Source organism: Acromyrmex echinatior, chromosome 4 (genome assembly GCF_024713525.1).
Source record: "Acromyrmex echinatior isolate Ae372 chromosome 4, ASM2471352v2, whole genome shotgun sequence".
NCBI lineage: Eukaryota > Metazoa > Arthropoda > Insecta > Hymenoptera > Formicidae > Acromyrmex > Acromyrmex echinatior.
This window is the reverse complement of record NC_141855.1, coordinates 14,562,303-14,578,423: the sequence shown is the minus strand read 5'-3', so window position 1 is coordinate 14,578,423 and position 16,121 is coordinate 14,562,303. Positions and strand designations below refer to the sequence as shown.

Here is a 16,121-nt window from a genome sequence, read left to right as displayed (position 1 = left end):
AAAAAATTTTTGAGTCAAAGTTATTTCGATTATTTACTGGATCAAAGTTAACCTATTTCACAATACTTAAAAAATTTTTATTATTTATTACTTTTTTTTACAATTTACTTTACAAAATGTTACAATATAAAATTACAAGAGATTACAATTACAATTTTATTCAATAAATGTGACAAATATTTGCATCAATTTAAAATAGTATAATGTACAAAAATAATACATTATAATATATAAAATACTTATATAAATTGTATAAACTGCGCAATATATACATTATTACCAATACAATTTAATATAATTATATATAAATATCATGTAATTATAATACAATAATATAAATAAATTACAATATATATAATATTATCTTATATTTTCAACACGAAATTACAAATAAAATGCGTATAATAACATGATATTTATTATTATTATTCCAGCTATTCTCTCTTTCTCTATTAGTATAATATATAAGTGATTATATATTTATTATTAATTTTAGATTTATAACTTTAAACGTAAACTTTTCAAATAATTCCTAAATTTATCAATGAATTTTTTATATTAAAAGTAAATTCCCCAATAATATGAACAGAATATTAAAAATATATGTATAATATATAATAATATTATAATTCAGGAAATTTTGTGTTATCATGCGCATTTCGATTCACAAATATAATACATTAAGTTCATATAATTTTATGTAACATTAACAATTATTGTGATAAAATAATTTATCATATAATTAAATCTAATCTTGTATCTTCCTACGAAAATAAATTTCTATATCAATACATACATCCTATTAATTAGAAATAAATTTTAATTTCTTATACATTCAAAGATAAATTTTTTTCCATTATTGAGTCATGCTCCTTCTCCTTATTTAATTATATCCCTACCTATCCGAATTCTTACTTCATTATTTTCAAAATCACAAACTTAAAATTACAAACTTAATTTTTTTAATGTCGAAAAATCCCACCACGATATCCCCATCAACTCGTATCCTTACTTATTTTTTACCTGCTCTATTTTTATTTATGTATTCCTATTTACCCGTATCCTCACTTATTTCCTACCTACCCGATTTTTATTTATATATCCTTACCCGTATACTTATTTGCTTCCTACTTACCCAATTTTTATTTAATTATTCCTGTTTACAAGTATCTTTTTTATCTAAATTTATTTATATTTTTAATCGATTAAATTAGAAACGCAATTAATTGAATTTAAATCGCGATTATTTTCGGATTTTTATTGGAGGGTTAATTTACACGAATTTGTAATTTAATTCGAGATGTTTAAATTTTCGATTATAATCATATGTATGCAGAAAAATCTTATAGCATTAATTTTATATACCTTGTATACTTTGATTGGTGTCACATACCAACCTACCTTATACAGCTCCTCTTCAACTTCTTTCTTCTAATTTTAAAGATTGAATTTACCTCTTGTTGCTTCTGATGAATATTCTGGATTCATATGCCAGAAATCGATAACAAAGAGAAATACTTGTTTTTACTGGCGGCTAATCATCGCCACTAATAAGCGTAAGCTTTTACACTTCTGTACGATGCGCGAAAGCGCGTTTTGATTAAGAATCAAAATATTTAAAAAACATCGAAATAAATTATATGAAATTATATTACTTGACATTAAAATAGTTGTTATTATTTCATTATAAAATGTACATGTATATAATTATGGAGCAATTAAAAAAAAATTTTTTAAAGCAATATCGGTTCATACGTAATTATTTTTTGCATTAACTTATGTAAGATTTAATTCTGGAATATTTAGGAATAATTTATTCCCAAATATTCCAGAATTAAATTTTATTTCAAATAAGATTATTTCAATTAATAAGACTACTTATTATAAAGATTATTATTTATTAAATCTTATTCCGAATAAGATAGATAAGAAAAAAGTGTTTGATACTTGACTATAATAATTGCACTGTAAAATAATTATGCTTAGGAACTCCATTTTTATGTACTGCTGTAATGTTGGTAATAATAATAATAATAGGGATAATAACCATACATACATAGTTTTTTCAAACATGAAAAAATTATACTACAAATTCTGATAATTTTGAATATTGATATAGTAAAACATAAAGATGTAAATGATAAATACGATAGACATTATTCAATAAATGTAACCGCAATTATAATAAGTATAACCTTTTTTTTAAATTAATTTACTATTTATGTGGTAATAATAACTAAAATCATGAAATATATATTTGTAATAAATAAGAAAATTCAATAAATTTTCATCTATTTGATTCTTATATTGACCAAACAATATTATTAAACGATCAATATAATTATTGATAAATAATATTCTATTATATATATCTTTATGGTATTCACAATTTTCGTATGCACACTAAATTAAACTCATATGCACAATATAGTAAAGTTCAGTAATAAAGAAACCAGAATTAAGTTTATCCTAATCTGTTTTAACCTGTGACGGATTAAGCACTTTGCCATCTTTAGGCACCAATGTCTAATCGCCTCCAATTGGCTTCATTAATTTATAAATTTGATAAAAGGGAAAACGGATAAAAAAAAAGATTTATTGTCCCTCACATTAAGTAAAACATTTAATAATCCTTAATAAGTAATATAAATATGATACATTTTTAACTATTTTTTAAATATCGTTTCTGATAAAATATGTTCGGTGTAACTCGTGCAAAAACGTTAGATTAACAAATTAAAAATTTATCTCATCTGTATAAAAATTTTTCATCTTAAAAAATTTGCCACCCTCTCAAATTTGCCGTCCTAGACAAGTGCTTTGTTTGCTTATGCGTTAATCCGTCACTGGTTCTAATTTATCCATTTTAATGTAACGGATGTATGGAATGCTATACACATATTGTATGTATCTATATATTGTTATTAAATTGATGCATAGATGCATCTAGATATATGATATATTAATGAAATTACTATACATCTGTTACCTCAATAAAAACATTAATTCATCACTCACCAATCCGATGCGCAACAACAAAGTTACATCTATAATGTCACTACGATGATTACGATGATCTGTAACAAAAAGATATATAATCTAAATTATAACAGAGCAGAAAGAATAGTCAGTATTTAAAAAAATGTTTACTAAACAAAGTTTTTTTTTAAAAATAATTATATAATTTTTAAAATATAATTTTTATAAACATTGAATTTTTTAATTCATTATTCAATTAAATATTTATAAAAATAATTAAACATTTTCTAAAAAAGATATTAAAAATTTTTATAAAATCTGCAAATAATTTTAAAGTCGTTCTTTTTTTCTAATTATCATTTTTAATTATTGTAAAATAAAACGACTCAAGAATAAACAGAAAAAAGATATTGATTTTATATAAGTAAAAATTAATATTAACTGCAAGGCTCCGCCGGTGCCTGATGCCTCTCAGGCTCGATTTCATAATATATGATTAAAGATAACCATGAAATTCATTCATGAATTCCTTTGTTATCTTTCTCTTCTCAAAAATGGCATCCTCTCGTACAGGACACTCGCGCAAAACGCTCGCGATAATACATTATAATTGCGCGCGGACTATAATTATTTATAAAAGTCTTTCGTGCGGCACTGCGGTATTTCAAAACCCATTTACAAAACCCATGATAGGATTTCCATTTCCATCAATGGAATCAACACTACACGTCAACGAATATATGCGAAACACATGATGAGTGCCGAACAAAAGTTGAGTCCCATGAAAGAAGACGAAATCGATTGAGTCCATCACTTTTGGTTTATGCAAAAATCGCGTTTAAAATTGACTCTCAAGCATACTAACTACTAATTCTAGTGAGACACAAATCGTACTGTATCACGAGCGATTCGAAAAGGTTAATAGACGTGACAAGCACCTCTAATAAAAGAAAAGTTGATACCCATTGCCGAGTCTAACAATCTAGACAATCTAGGAAATGGGATCCAACCCCTCGTCACGAGCAGATAACTAACAGCTAGGCATTGACCAAGTTAGATTAATGCGATTGAGACGCTGGTAGATAAAGACAGAAAAATGAGCTTTGAGTAATACAACTCCTTTTTGAGTGATCCAGAGACGAATCCGAATCAATCTATTGCTTCCTATCGCTAAGGGCTGAATCATTTGCCGACAGACAGAGCGTATTCTCAATTAGCCGACAGTAACAGTAGTTACTAAACCGCGAACACTGCGGAGTGTGTGACATTACGGAGTACTTGGTGTGAGAGTTACAATGACCGTGGTGGACACCTCATGCAGTAACGTTTCGATGAGAGTTTCCGTTTATTGTCCAAACATCGAAGATATCATTCCATCGTCGAATTAGAATTCCATCGAATAGATTTTGTGAAGTCCATTAGTCCAATAATTTCAACGGCATTCCCGAAGCAAACGCGCGACACGATAAACGATTGCGATTCGTTCACTTTGAATTAAATCGACGACGAGGATACGTTAATTTCCCCGTTAGATTTTTATAGAAGAAAATGATTTTATTCAAGTATCTAAAAATTTAGTTAAATATATAATTTACGTAGATCTAAATTCATTTCTAGATACTTAAAAAAAATCATTCTTTTCGTATATATACTACTCTATTCGTATATATACTATCCTCCTTCAATTATAATGAAAATATGCTAGGGCAACAAAATCTTATCACATCTACAACACAAGAAACATACATAATTTCGCATAATTTGGTTAATATGTTTATATGATTTAAAATTTCTTAAGAAGTTAATTTAAATTTAATTAACAATATTGAGAAGAATCCAAACTAGGATTGAAACGGTTATCTTTATATTTTGATAGTTATGGAATAAATTTATTACACATGTACATCCAGTGTTCGACTCTTATTAGGCGTTTGATTACTTGATTTATTCTTTGGAGTCTATTAAGTTATTTTATTATATCTATATATTATTATGCAGTTATTGATTAATTTTTAAAAGTGAATATCAAACACGTGTCAATTTGTCACTATTGTGAAATAAATGAAGAGCAAATAGAAGAGTTAAATCTCTATATTGTGATATCTGTAAAATATAATAGGATCAATGAAATGAGCTGAGTAGTAAAAAAAGGTAAAGTTCTTTTTATTACCGACAAAATTAATTAATTATAATTTCAATGTTGCGCTCAACTTTTTATACGGATTATGTCATGAAAGATGCACGAAAACAAGAAATTAATTGAATTATTAATTACATAAATTGTATTAATTGTGAAAGTAGAAATCGCATGAACTGTGTTATTACTATAATATAAGGGTGTTATTAACATTGCTTTTGGTAACTCGTGAAATATTGTTCAAAATATAATCGAGAGTTATATATTTAATACGCAAAAAAGCAAAAGAAAAATTTTAAGTTAAATAAAAATAATTATCGTCCGTAATTATCGCGAAATAATTATAAATCCTGTTTTTTGTCACGTTTTGATTCGAAATGAATGAACCGTACGAAATATCTGTTCGTTGATATATGATTATTATCTCGATCCATTTATGAATAAGTTAACCACGCTAGTAATTGTGTACTCTGCAGAGTAATTATAAAGTACGACGACTTGTATTATTTAGCACTTGTCGCGATCTCATTCCAAAAAGAAATGTAGAGATAGCGGAAGAGCAGTGCGGCTGCCTGTCCATACGAGCCTTGGCATGCGAATGACTGCGTGGTTTCCGCGCGTAAACATGACATGCCATCCGCCTGTCTGCCTCGTCAAAACAAACATCAAGGCCGATTGTTTGTCGAAATAAATAAAATAATCTATTTGTTAACATTTTTAATATTCTCCGAATAAACTTTATTGTACGGTTTTTGCTTTATTTTTTAGATTTGTTACGCACACATACAACTCATCTATATCTTATTGTTAGATATTTCAATTGTGTCACGATAAGCAATTATTAGTTTGTAATAACTTTATATTACACGAAATCCGCGCAATATATATGATATTTTTAATAAAAATTGACGCATTGCAACTTTTTATTACTTTTGAATTGTTTAATTTCATTCACTTCTTATTCTGCATTCTTAATTCAAGAGAAAACTAATAGGTAAAGTATATTCAAATCTATAATGCAAAGTGATTTGTTGGATTCTAAGCTCCAAGTTGAAGATTTGATATTGATCGTAAGTGATTTGTAATTCCTATATTCTATATATCTATGAAGTTACGTATCCACGTATTATGTTTCAAATGAATACGAGATATTTGCTTTAGTACGTTTTCGATACCGCATTGACACGCTTACATATTAATCTTAAAAGTTAACTACATATGCGAACTGCTGAATATTAATTATTATTATAGCAATCATATTTTAAAGGAATTTATATTTATATTATATTTATATTATAATTAAGAATTCCTATACGTCACCTTGATACAATTTTTTTCAGAAAAAAATTAAAGTTTTATTTTCCTTGAATTTCGTTAAAAATATAACACATAAGTAAGGACTATTGCTTTCATCTTATTGAGTTTTGAAATGTCATTCTTCAATTATTGTATTGTATTATTGATAATATTATTATATAAATTATCAATAATCCTTAGTACACACTTTAATTTTTTGCAGCCTTACTACACACGATGAGTCTTTCGTGTCCTGAATTAATTTCCATCACTTTTACGAGTATAAAAAAATTATTACGCAATTTTTACATATATTTTGACATCTTTAGAAAGTTATATTATATATTTACAATAAATTATATATAAATTGCTATATGCAATTGTTATATATAATATCGTTGTATATAAATAAAAAAAGAAATGCGCAGGACACGAATGACTTAAAAGTATGTATTAAAAGATAATATCATTGTATAATTCTATTAAAAAATTACAAGTAAAGTTACAACAATTATAAATAATTCTGCAGGGATTAAAAAAATATATTTACAACGTAAAGTCAACTATAATTAGAAATAAAATTATTCTTTATAATAATTAAATATTTTGCAAAAGTAAATTTATTAAATAAAATAATGAATCTTATATAGTCTACCTAGGCTTTTACATATTGTATCCAAATATTTATTTTTCGACTAAAATTCCAATACAATTCGTATCATAAAATACAACTAATTATACTTTTCCGATATATTGTATGTGACAAGCCGTCAATTGATAAGATATTAATTATGTATTATTAAGCCCGGAAATTTTTAATGACTGTTACAACATGGAGTTACATTACATAAATATTATATTACAAATTTTTTTAAGAAAAGAGATAAACATATACTTACGTTATTTTAGAATATGTACAAAATGACCTAAGTATATGTTTCTCTTTTTTTCGTAAAAAAATATGTACAAGAAATGTGTAATATAATATTTATATGTGTAATTCCACGCTGTAAAAGTCATTAAAAGTTTCAGGGTTTAATAATACAAAATTAATGTATCCGTCTTGTCAACTGACGGCTCGTTACGCACGATATATTGGGCAAAAACAATTAGTTGCATTTCATAATAAGTAGATATACGGATTGCGTTGGAATTTCATTTGGAAAATAATTATGTGCGTTTTATCTTTCTCTTTTTCTCTACAATGCGTTGGCGTTGATTATCGTTCAATTATACTTAGCGTTGTAACGTTCATCGTTGAAGATTTTCAGTTACGACGATACATTTGAAAATTAAAATTTATCATTCATGTACACATAAACTTGATCATAATCGTTTATATTTACGGATCACTTCTATGCGATCCGCAAGTGTGAAGCAAGTACGTATTTTCTCTTTGTTACAAATAACAGAAATGAAACGGAAAAATCAAATTGCAAAGATAACTGCAAGATAGTTTTTTTTAAATAAATTACAGCCACTATAAATCCGATAAATTGGTAAATGATTGTTGTTTATGAACTTCAGCGTCAAAGGGAAAAAACTTGAGATAGTTCAAGAGGGCCGATCGACACGGCGGACTTAAAAATTTTAACGCGATTTATTTTCCACCCCTCGACAAGGCGCGTTTAAAATGGTCGGCCGTAAAAAACCCTGGGTGCCGCGGTGCGGCGGTCAATAATTGTCCGGTCGTCAGAAGCGGGTTGGTCGGAGTCGGGCTAGAGCGTCACCTGGAAAAGTCTAGTCCAACCGCGGGGTGATTAACGCGGTTAATTTGTTGCAATTTGACCCGACTACCGGGCACCCACTATCCAGAATCGTTCCCCGTGCATCGCAGCTCTCGGTTCTCACCCTCCCGCCGAGCCTCGTCTCTTCTCTCCTCCTCCTTGTGCGTGTGTGCCTTCGGCTTGGACCGCGTGTTGGTAAATAATTTATGGCATGTAATTGTAATTCCGCAATGGCCACGGCGGTCAGTAAACGCTATGTCGTTGCACATCGCGCGTGAAGACACCGCGCTATGAATACATCGAGCAGGTCTCTCGGTTTCGAACCAAGGGGGGGCTTTCCCGAGGTGTATCGTACCACGATAACGGCGATCGAAAAACGATCATAGCTCGATAATTCATGCGCAGCTGGAACGAGACTTCGGGGTAGAAGAGATTCACCCTATATCCGATCATACCGCAGATATAGAAGATACAAATGCTCCATCTACGTTTGTGTACGTTCATGCAGAATTTTTCATGGTCAGTAGAGTGTTTGCTTTAAAGCTGTCCGTGTTAAAACTATATTTTTTTTTACTTTTGAAGAAACACAATTTTTTACACGAGCCATTGGATGCCACAGTAATGCAAATCAATAAAAAATAAAAGATGTACATCAATTCATGCGCAATTGTCTGTAGATGGGTGAGGTTTTATACTTTTCTCGACTTATAAAGTTTCATTAAACAGCCTGTTGATCAAAAGTGAAAGATACAGCAAAATCTCGGCGATACAGGAGAGAAATATTTCTGAATGCCATAAAGCATAAAGCTATACATAAACATACGTGTACGAATATATTTACATGAAGCGCAACAGATTTCGCGAGAAAAACAGCGCGAAAACGTTGCAATATGTAAATCCACCGTACAGATCGTTCGTGAGTTATGCGATGAAAAGGTATCTGCCGAGCGGATATATATATTTTTTAAATCAATACCGATAACTTCGAGACACAGCGGAAAAAACGATACTCGATTTTCATGAAGAGACGAATGCTTAAAGATCGCGAACGTTGAGCTCTCTCTCGGCGGAAGAGCGGGCGTCAAGAAAAAAACTTTCCACCTCTTGAATTTTATACTGCGCTATTTCTTATCCTCTTTTTCCGCTGACGCGCGGCTGTATCTCAGGAAGACGAAGAGCCCGTTTAGAAGTCCGTGCAAGAATATGAAGTAAACCAGTTACCGCTCGTTCGGCCTCGACATTATCCGTTTGCGAGTTCCTAATTTATTAGTTGAAATAGATTTTCTATCCCTTTTTAAGTCGCAGCGTGCTGTAAAATACAGGCGAAAGAGATAAATCGATTGTATTATTGATTTAAATCAGCCAAACCACTTCAATAAAAACGCTTATAGGGAAATAAAAATTAAGTGAGGTTCTCCCTCATAAATTTTTATTCTGTTCGCCGGAATTCCGTTTGACGATTGTCCACGATCGTCAATTACATACATCGAAACTTGTGCTCGTTAAATCGCCATGGCTTGAAACGCGCCGTAGCATTCTTCATCGGTGATCTTAGCGACGTGTTGGATCTCTAATTGCGAAACATTAATCCCCACGTTCCAATTCCTTCTGCTGAAACGGCGACGGCATAAAGACAAGGTAGTGTCCTGGGGGAAAACCTCGACTTGTCTCCGTTCCGAGGTCCGAGATAGAACGATATGGGGATGTGTGTGTGTGTGTGTGTGTGTGTGTGTGTTATGTGCTAAATATACATGTATATATATTTAGAGAGAGATAAAGAGAAAGGAAGGAGAGAAGAAAAGGAGAGAGATAGGTAGAATAGGAAAGAGAGAGGATGAGTTCAAAATGGACGACGAGGGTAGAGGGTGGCTCACGTAGGTGAAAGGGGTATGAGAGCGCGAGGAGAGATGTCCGTAATGAGAACGGGTTCTTGCCCTCCCCCGCCTTCGACACTCTTCCTGTATAAAATTAAGTATCGGGACGTGCCCGGTTCGCGCGTCTCTATCTCCGGACTAAACACCCGGCTGATCATTATTAATAAGGTTGGAACTACGGGGCTGCGTGCGTTTCTGCATTAAACTATCGATCGGAATATTATCGATTAGATTAGGTGCACCAGCGAATGACCAGTTAAGAAATATTATCATAAGTATGATTTTAATCTGTAGATATTGTTGTACTTTAATTCTGATAGAGCATAATATCCTGTTTTTATTTTCAAAAATATTAATAGTTACATTTTATTTTATTGACGTATATTTTTTTCATTGTTGATTTACATATCTGCTATTAAGCGTGTAATGTATTTATATGTATATTCATGCTCACATTTGTGATTCATTTTTCTCTGGCATTCAATAAAATTAATATTGTTATAACATTATGCGGCAAGAGAAATAAAATATTCATTGATTATTCATTTATGCATCCATGCGTACAATTGCCACGATTTTCGGGACATCTAATCAGACTCGTGAAATATGAAGGGACCGGTAAAACTCGCATAGACACGCATGATACTCCCAATGTCCGTACAATACTACGGATTATCTCAAAATCGAAAGATCTCGCGGAAGACGGGATATGATCCCTTAGTGTGTAACTTGAAGCCTGGCGCGTGAGCTCGCGCCATGATCAGCACGTAGACAGCCGCTTAATCCGTTTAATCCGGCTTACGAGAATACGGCTGGTTATCGTGACTGCCTCCTCGCATTACTTATGCCACTATCGGCTGCCTCAAAATCGGTTACCGGGTGTACGCTTCCGGTGAGGAATAAGGTGCAACGAGTAGGTGAATCGAGTCCGATTGCTGGTAATTCCGTATGCAAAGATATCAGAACCGTGTATATTATTTATATTGAACGACATTAAAGTAATTTTATTCACATGTATCGCAATTAACATATTATAAATGTATTGTTTAAAATGTATTTAAATGTATTTGTAACAATAATATAATTAATATTTTGTTTTTGATAACTGTCAAGATATTCACTTTTATATTAATTTTCATACATTAAAGACTCGACAAATGATAGTAGATATGATTTTAAAGGGAAAATTGGACATTTAACAAATAATCGAAATACTATAATCACCCTTTTTGGAGACTGGTTTTTAATATTGACTTTACTTTGTTCGCACATCTTCGAATACTTTATCCATCACACGCAGTGTTACACTGAACTTTTGCTCAAAGTTATCTATCTCTCTAATGTAGAGTTACAACAAATTTTTTATTTCGCTGTATTAATATTTTCATCAAATTTGTAGGATTTTTGTTTACTGGTTGCTAAAAAATCCAACGTTTCGGTCACATTCGATCGGCCATTGAATTCATGGATCCGCAGGTTCGAGTATCGCGAAGTTTAGAGCTTGCAAGACCGTAAGATAGGCATTAGCATGCATAGGTTGCATCAACGCATTTAGTTCGACCCACCCCGTCTTCCTCCTCTTTCCTCTTCCGGGAGGAATAGAGCCAAGTGCCCGTAATGGCAGCAAGGGGGAATATCACGAGTGGGTGAGACTCTCGTCGAGAGTACGAGCTCGAACGCTGGCGGAGCAACCAGCGTGCACCATCATTGGCCACGCAGTCGGGTAGTACCTTTCTTCGCTTTTTGTGTCCTCGTCCGAGTTATCTCGGTCCAGAGTTGTTTGCGCAGTTATGGCGCAAATTTCACGCTCGTGTGAACACGAAAAGTCGCGTGAATAGTCGCATTGTAAACGCTATCCTGCAGAAGCAAAAATTGTTTCCTTCTTGCGCAGCTTACAAATTGTGTAACTATGAACAGCTTTAGCTACTTTTATTTTTCTTATATGTATTTACTTATATGTATTTTTTATTTATATGAAGTAAATACTATTTTAATGTAATACTCTTAATATAATTTAATTTATATAAAATAAAATAATGAAAATTGGTTGCTTCTTATATAGCAATTATACAAGTTATTTGATAAATGGCTTTACCTACTTGCATTTTTATTATATATAAAAAGTAAACGAATTTTTATATATCAATTATTTATTATACTCATTAATAATTGTATATATCTTAATATTTAATTTAACTTTAGTAGATTAGTATATTTTAATTTAATATGTAGTAATTATTCTTGCAGTCTTCTGATTTATGTGTAAAAAATAAATCTAAAGAAATAGTGATTTCACAGTCCCTGATAGTAATTCTTTCTTAGACTTTTTAAGAACAGAATGTAATAGAAATTGAGCGCATGTTTTCATAATTAGTAACTGAAGATCTTAACTTCAGGGTGGTTAATTACAAGTCAGCTTTTAAAGCTATCGAGCAGAGCTTAAGTGACCGAGTGCCGAGGCTCCCGAGTGAAATAATGGATGCGTATGAGAGTCCGGCCAGCCACTAGAATTATAATGAGCTATGTGAAATAGTTTTCCGCACACTTAGACACGTTCCTATACAGTCATAACTTACGACACGTTTTAGCACTCATGTCAGCGACGTAATATTCGAGTATCTACTTCAAGAGAATAGACGACGACAGTACTTATTTTCTAAACTTTATTAAAAAATTATTTAAGATGCAATGGCTAAATAAAAATAGTTAAATAAAAAGCGATTTTTTTGTTATGTCACAACTCACAAGACTTGTTCAAATTTTCTTAATGATACAAATGACTATCAAAACATTAACACAGGTAAATTCATGGATTCATCTATCGTTAAACAAATAGAAAGAAAGAACTTACTCAAGTACTGCGAGGATCTCTTGAAACGATAAGGATTGTTCGCCAAATTTTCGTGCAATCGTGCGAAAACAGCGCAGCCTTCCTTTAACTCTCTTTCCTAACTTCGTTGCGTCTTTGCCAAGCGCCTTTTTCTCGCTCGTCACTGTATGAACGGAAACTTCGTAAAGAACATACTCTCTCTCTTTAATCATTAGTCCGCACGACTAATAGCACTGCTCGTTATTATTTCCGAGAATATCCAATCCTCTCACAGCGGATCATCTTTTCACGATCCAGATTAAGGGATGCGTTTAAAGTCCGCGGGAGAAGTCAAGAGAGTCCGCTTAGTCGAAAAAGAGAAAAGAGAATTTCTGCATTTTTAATTACGCCACAATGACGTACGCGCGGTTTTGTAATTCAGTGAATGATAAAAGTGGAGTAGGTATTTCGCACCATGCAGTGTTTATTTTTTTTTAACGTGTCGTTATATGTGAAAATAATTTCGCCAAACTTGTAACTTTCAAAGAGATAAAGTGCTAGACAACGATTCATCTTAACATTGTATCATATATTAATTGTTGCATTAAATATTCTATGAATGACGCAATAAACATGTAATAAATCATCTTTTTTGTACAAAACGATAAAATGTTTGACGATCAAATATATTGATGTATATTCAGCCACTGATTTTAATTTTTCTTCCAGTCCTTCTACTACTATCGAAATATTATTGAAGAATTCTTTTTGTTTCATTTATTTGTCTTTTCGTATTATTTTCTTTCGCAAGAGACATTGAAAATAATAAGATACCCAGCTGTCTCACGTGCCGGATATTATCGCTAACGTGTTCGATTAATCGGCCATATCGTCGCGAGTAATCGAATCACTTCGCCACCTTCTCGGCGCGTGCATTTCGCGCGCCGGGCATTCGAGAAATAATTCACGAGCATCGATCGCGAGTAGACGTTCAGAAACGTTGGAAAGACGCGGCGCGGTAACGTTCTAGGAAACGCGAGGCTGGGTAACATGTGCGAGATAATCCGAAACTGTTCCCGGTGGTGCCGTCTTAACCCAATTTCTCTACCCGTGTCTATTCTCGCGCCGGACCGATTATGCACTGGTGCGATACCTCGGTGTTGCATCGTGCGCGCTCGTCACCCACACCGCCCAGACCAGAGTAGATCAGACTGTACTGTACCGAACCTGAGCTAGACCCAACCCAGAGAGACGCGACGGGCGTGGGTAGTCCGCAGCGTGAATAACGCCGGTTCCCAGGTATCAGGTAAACCGCTGCGGCTCGGCGTTGCGGCTTACACTTAAAGTCCGCTACTGTATAAGTACCTACCGACGGGACCTCTCTCTCCGGTTAGCCGCTTAATAACCGACAGCCCGGGAACGTTGGAGATGAATTGAGATTTTCTCGTGAGGGCGAAGAAAATTTGCGCGCGGGAAGAAACTCTTGCCGACGTTTACGTTTCAAATTTAAAGACCGACGATAATGGTGCGGTATATACATATAAGTATGTATAAAAGACATGAGATATCTTTTTAATTTCTGGAGGAGATATGCAGATATTGTCTCAGAGATAAATTGCTTGTTTCTTCGAGCTTCTATGCTCTATAATTCTACATTTTGTTCCAGATTTAGAAAAAAAGATATTTTTATTTCCCTTTAATTTAACATTCAAATGTTATCTTCAACATTACTCGTATCTTTACCTTTCATTAAATTGTCTTTCATTAAATACATATTCTGAATTTCCATTTTGTTGCAAACTCGCGAAATTTCTCAGACTATCTTTCGCTATTTCTGTAAAGAGAATGAAATTGCGCTGTTAATAATATCGTCGCTCGATTGCATGGCACAAAATACATTGCCGTGCAATTCAGTTAATAGATCTGAAACTTGAAAGATTTCAGGGAATGGGGGTCGTTCGTGCCGCGGGCATAAAGTTTTGCAGTTGTTACGGCTAAGCATGATATAAGGAACGAAACGTTATTAGGCAGTTATGGCTCCCCATAGATGCATACCGGCGTGTACCGCGTATACGCGCGACCCGAGATGTACTTTCATGGTGTTCCACTACTGTTGTGTGCATCGTCATTGCCGTCGTTGTGGTCGTCATTGTCGTCGTTGTGGTCACCGTCGTTCCGTCGCGGTGGACGTTGAGCTAGGCAGGTATGCTAATATTGGATCCAAGTGGGTTCGCTACACAAAATCGCACTCGCATCACGAACTTCAATGCCGAATAATACAGCCGTTAGCCTTTTTTGTCCGAAACAAACGGTGCGTATTATCGGAGAACTGTCCGCTCCCTTATTTCAATACTTTGAACGGCTAATTAAAAGCCAATACCGTCCTATTGTTTGACGCGATACGCGCGGAATGACGTGGTGTTTTTAAGTCCGTTCGTGAATATAATATCAGGAAACTGCATTCGAGAAAATTTTGCTGATTTGCTCGATTCTCGCTTAACGATTACTCATTCGAACGTCTCGCTTTTTCATCCCCATTAAAAATAGAGATCCGTACCGTAATATTTACCGTGAGGGTGAGAATCAACCTCATGGTGCTTCGACTAAATAATTCAGATGCGAACGAGTCTTTTTCACCGAACCAAGAATCTTTCTTTTTTGGAGTCGCTGCTCGGACTAGCCGCGTTATCGAACTTGCAGATATTCTTGGCCGAAGCTTTTCTGATCGCGAAACTTCAAGGAATAATTTACCTCCAGCACTTTCGATTGTGCCGGCAGCCCGATTATCGATCGCGTTTAATATGACATTAAGATTGACGCGACATTTAAGGCGACAAAACGACAATTACAGGCTCGTCGTTTTTTGTGTATTAACAATTCGAACTTTTCTAAAGCTTAATAGCCACTTGAAATAGCATAAACGAGTGGCGGATACATTGAAAAAAAAAAAAAGTAGATAGGCGACAATTCGTCGATAATGCTGGTAGCATTAGACGTATTTCAAATGCGAAGATGAGTTTAGTACAAAAAGTATTCCTGCTGATCTCATCATCTTCACATATCAAATGATACTACGTTAATCTTATATAATGATAGACTGACACGATGACAAATGCTCAATCGAAAATATTCTAGGAAATTCGACTCTCGTTTGGCTAATGCTCTTCCGGCTCGTCCGGCTCAAGGTAGTTCTTTATCGCATTATAACCGTGACACTCGCGAATACGCGTTGAAATTTTAAAATGGACAGCCATTATTTTATTTTTCTGCTATTTTGTTATTTTCTCTGGGTTTCCATA

At 33.2% G+C, this 16,121-nt stretch overlaps 1 protein-coding gene and 1 long non-coding RNA gene across 6 annotated transcripts in view; one reads left to right on the top strand and one right to left on the bottom strand.

Annotated features, from left to right (window-relative positions):
• The window catches only part of Scgdelta (sarcoglycan delta), a 351,842-nt gene that overhangs the window by 181,964 nt on the left and 153,757 nt on the right, over window positions 1-16,121 (top strand). The gene's annotated exons all lie outside the window — the stretch shown is intronic.
• Window positions 1,423-16,121, bottom strand: part of LOC105148348 (uncharacterized) — a 163,092-nt gene continuing 148,393 nt past the window's right edge. For both annotated transcript variants that reach the window (XR_015544979.1, XR_015544978.1), the window contains exon 5: window positions 1,423-3,077. This is a non-coding gene — a long non-coding RNA (uncharacterized LOC105148348). The remainder of the gene's footprint in view (window positions 3,078-16,121) is intronic.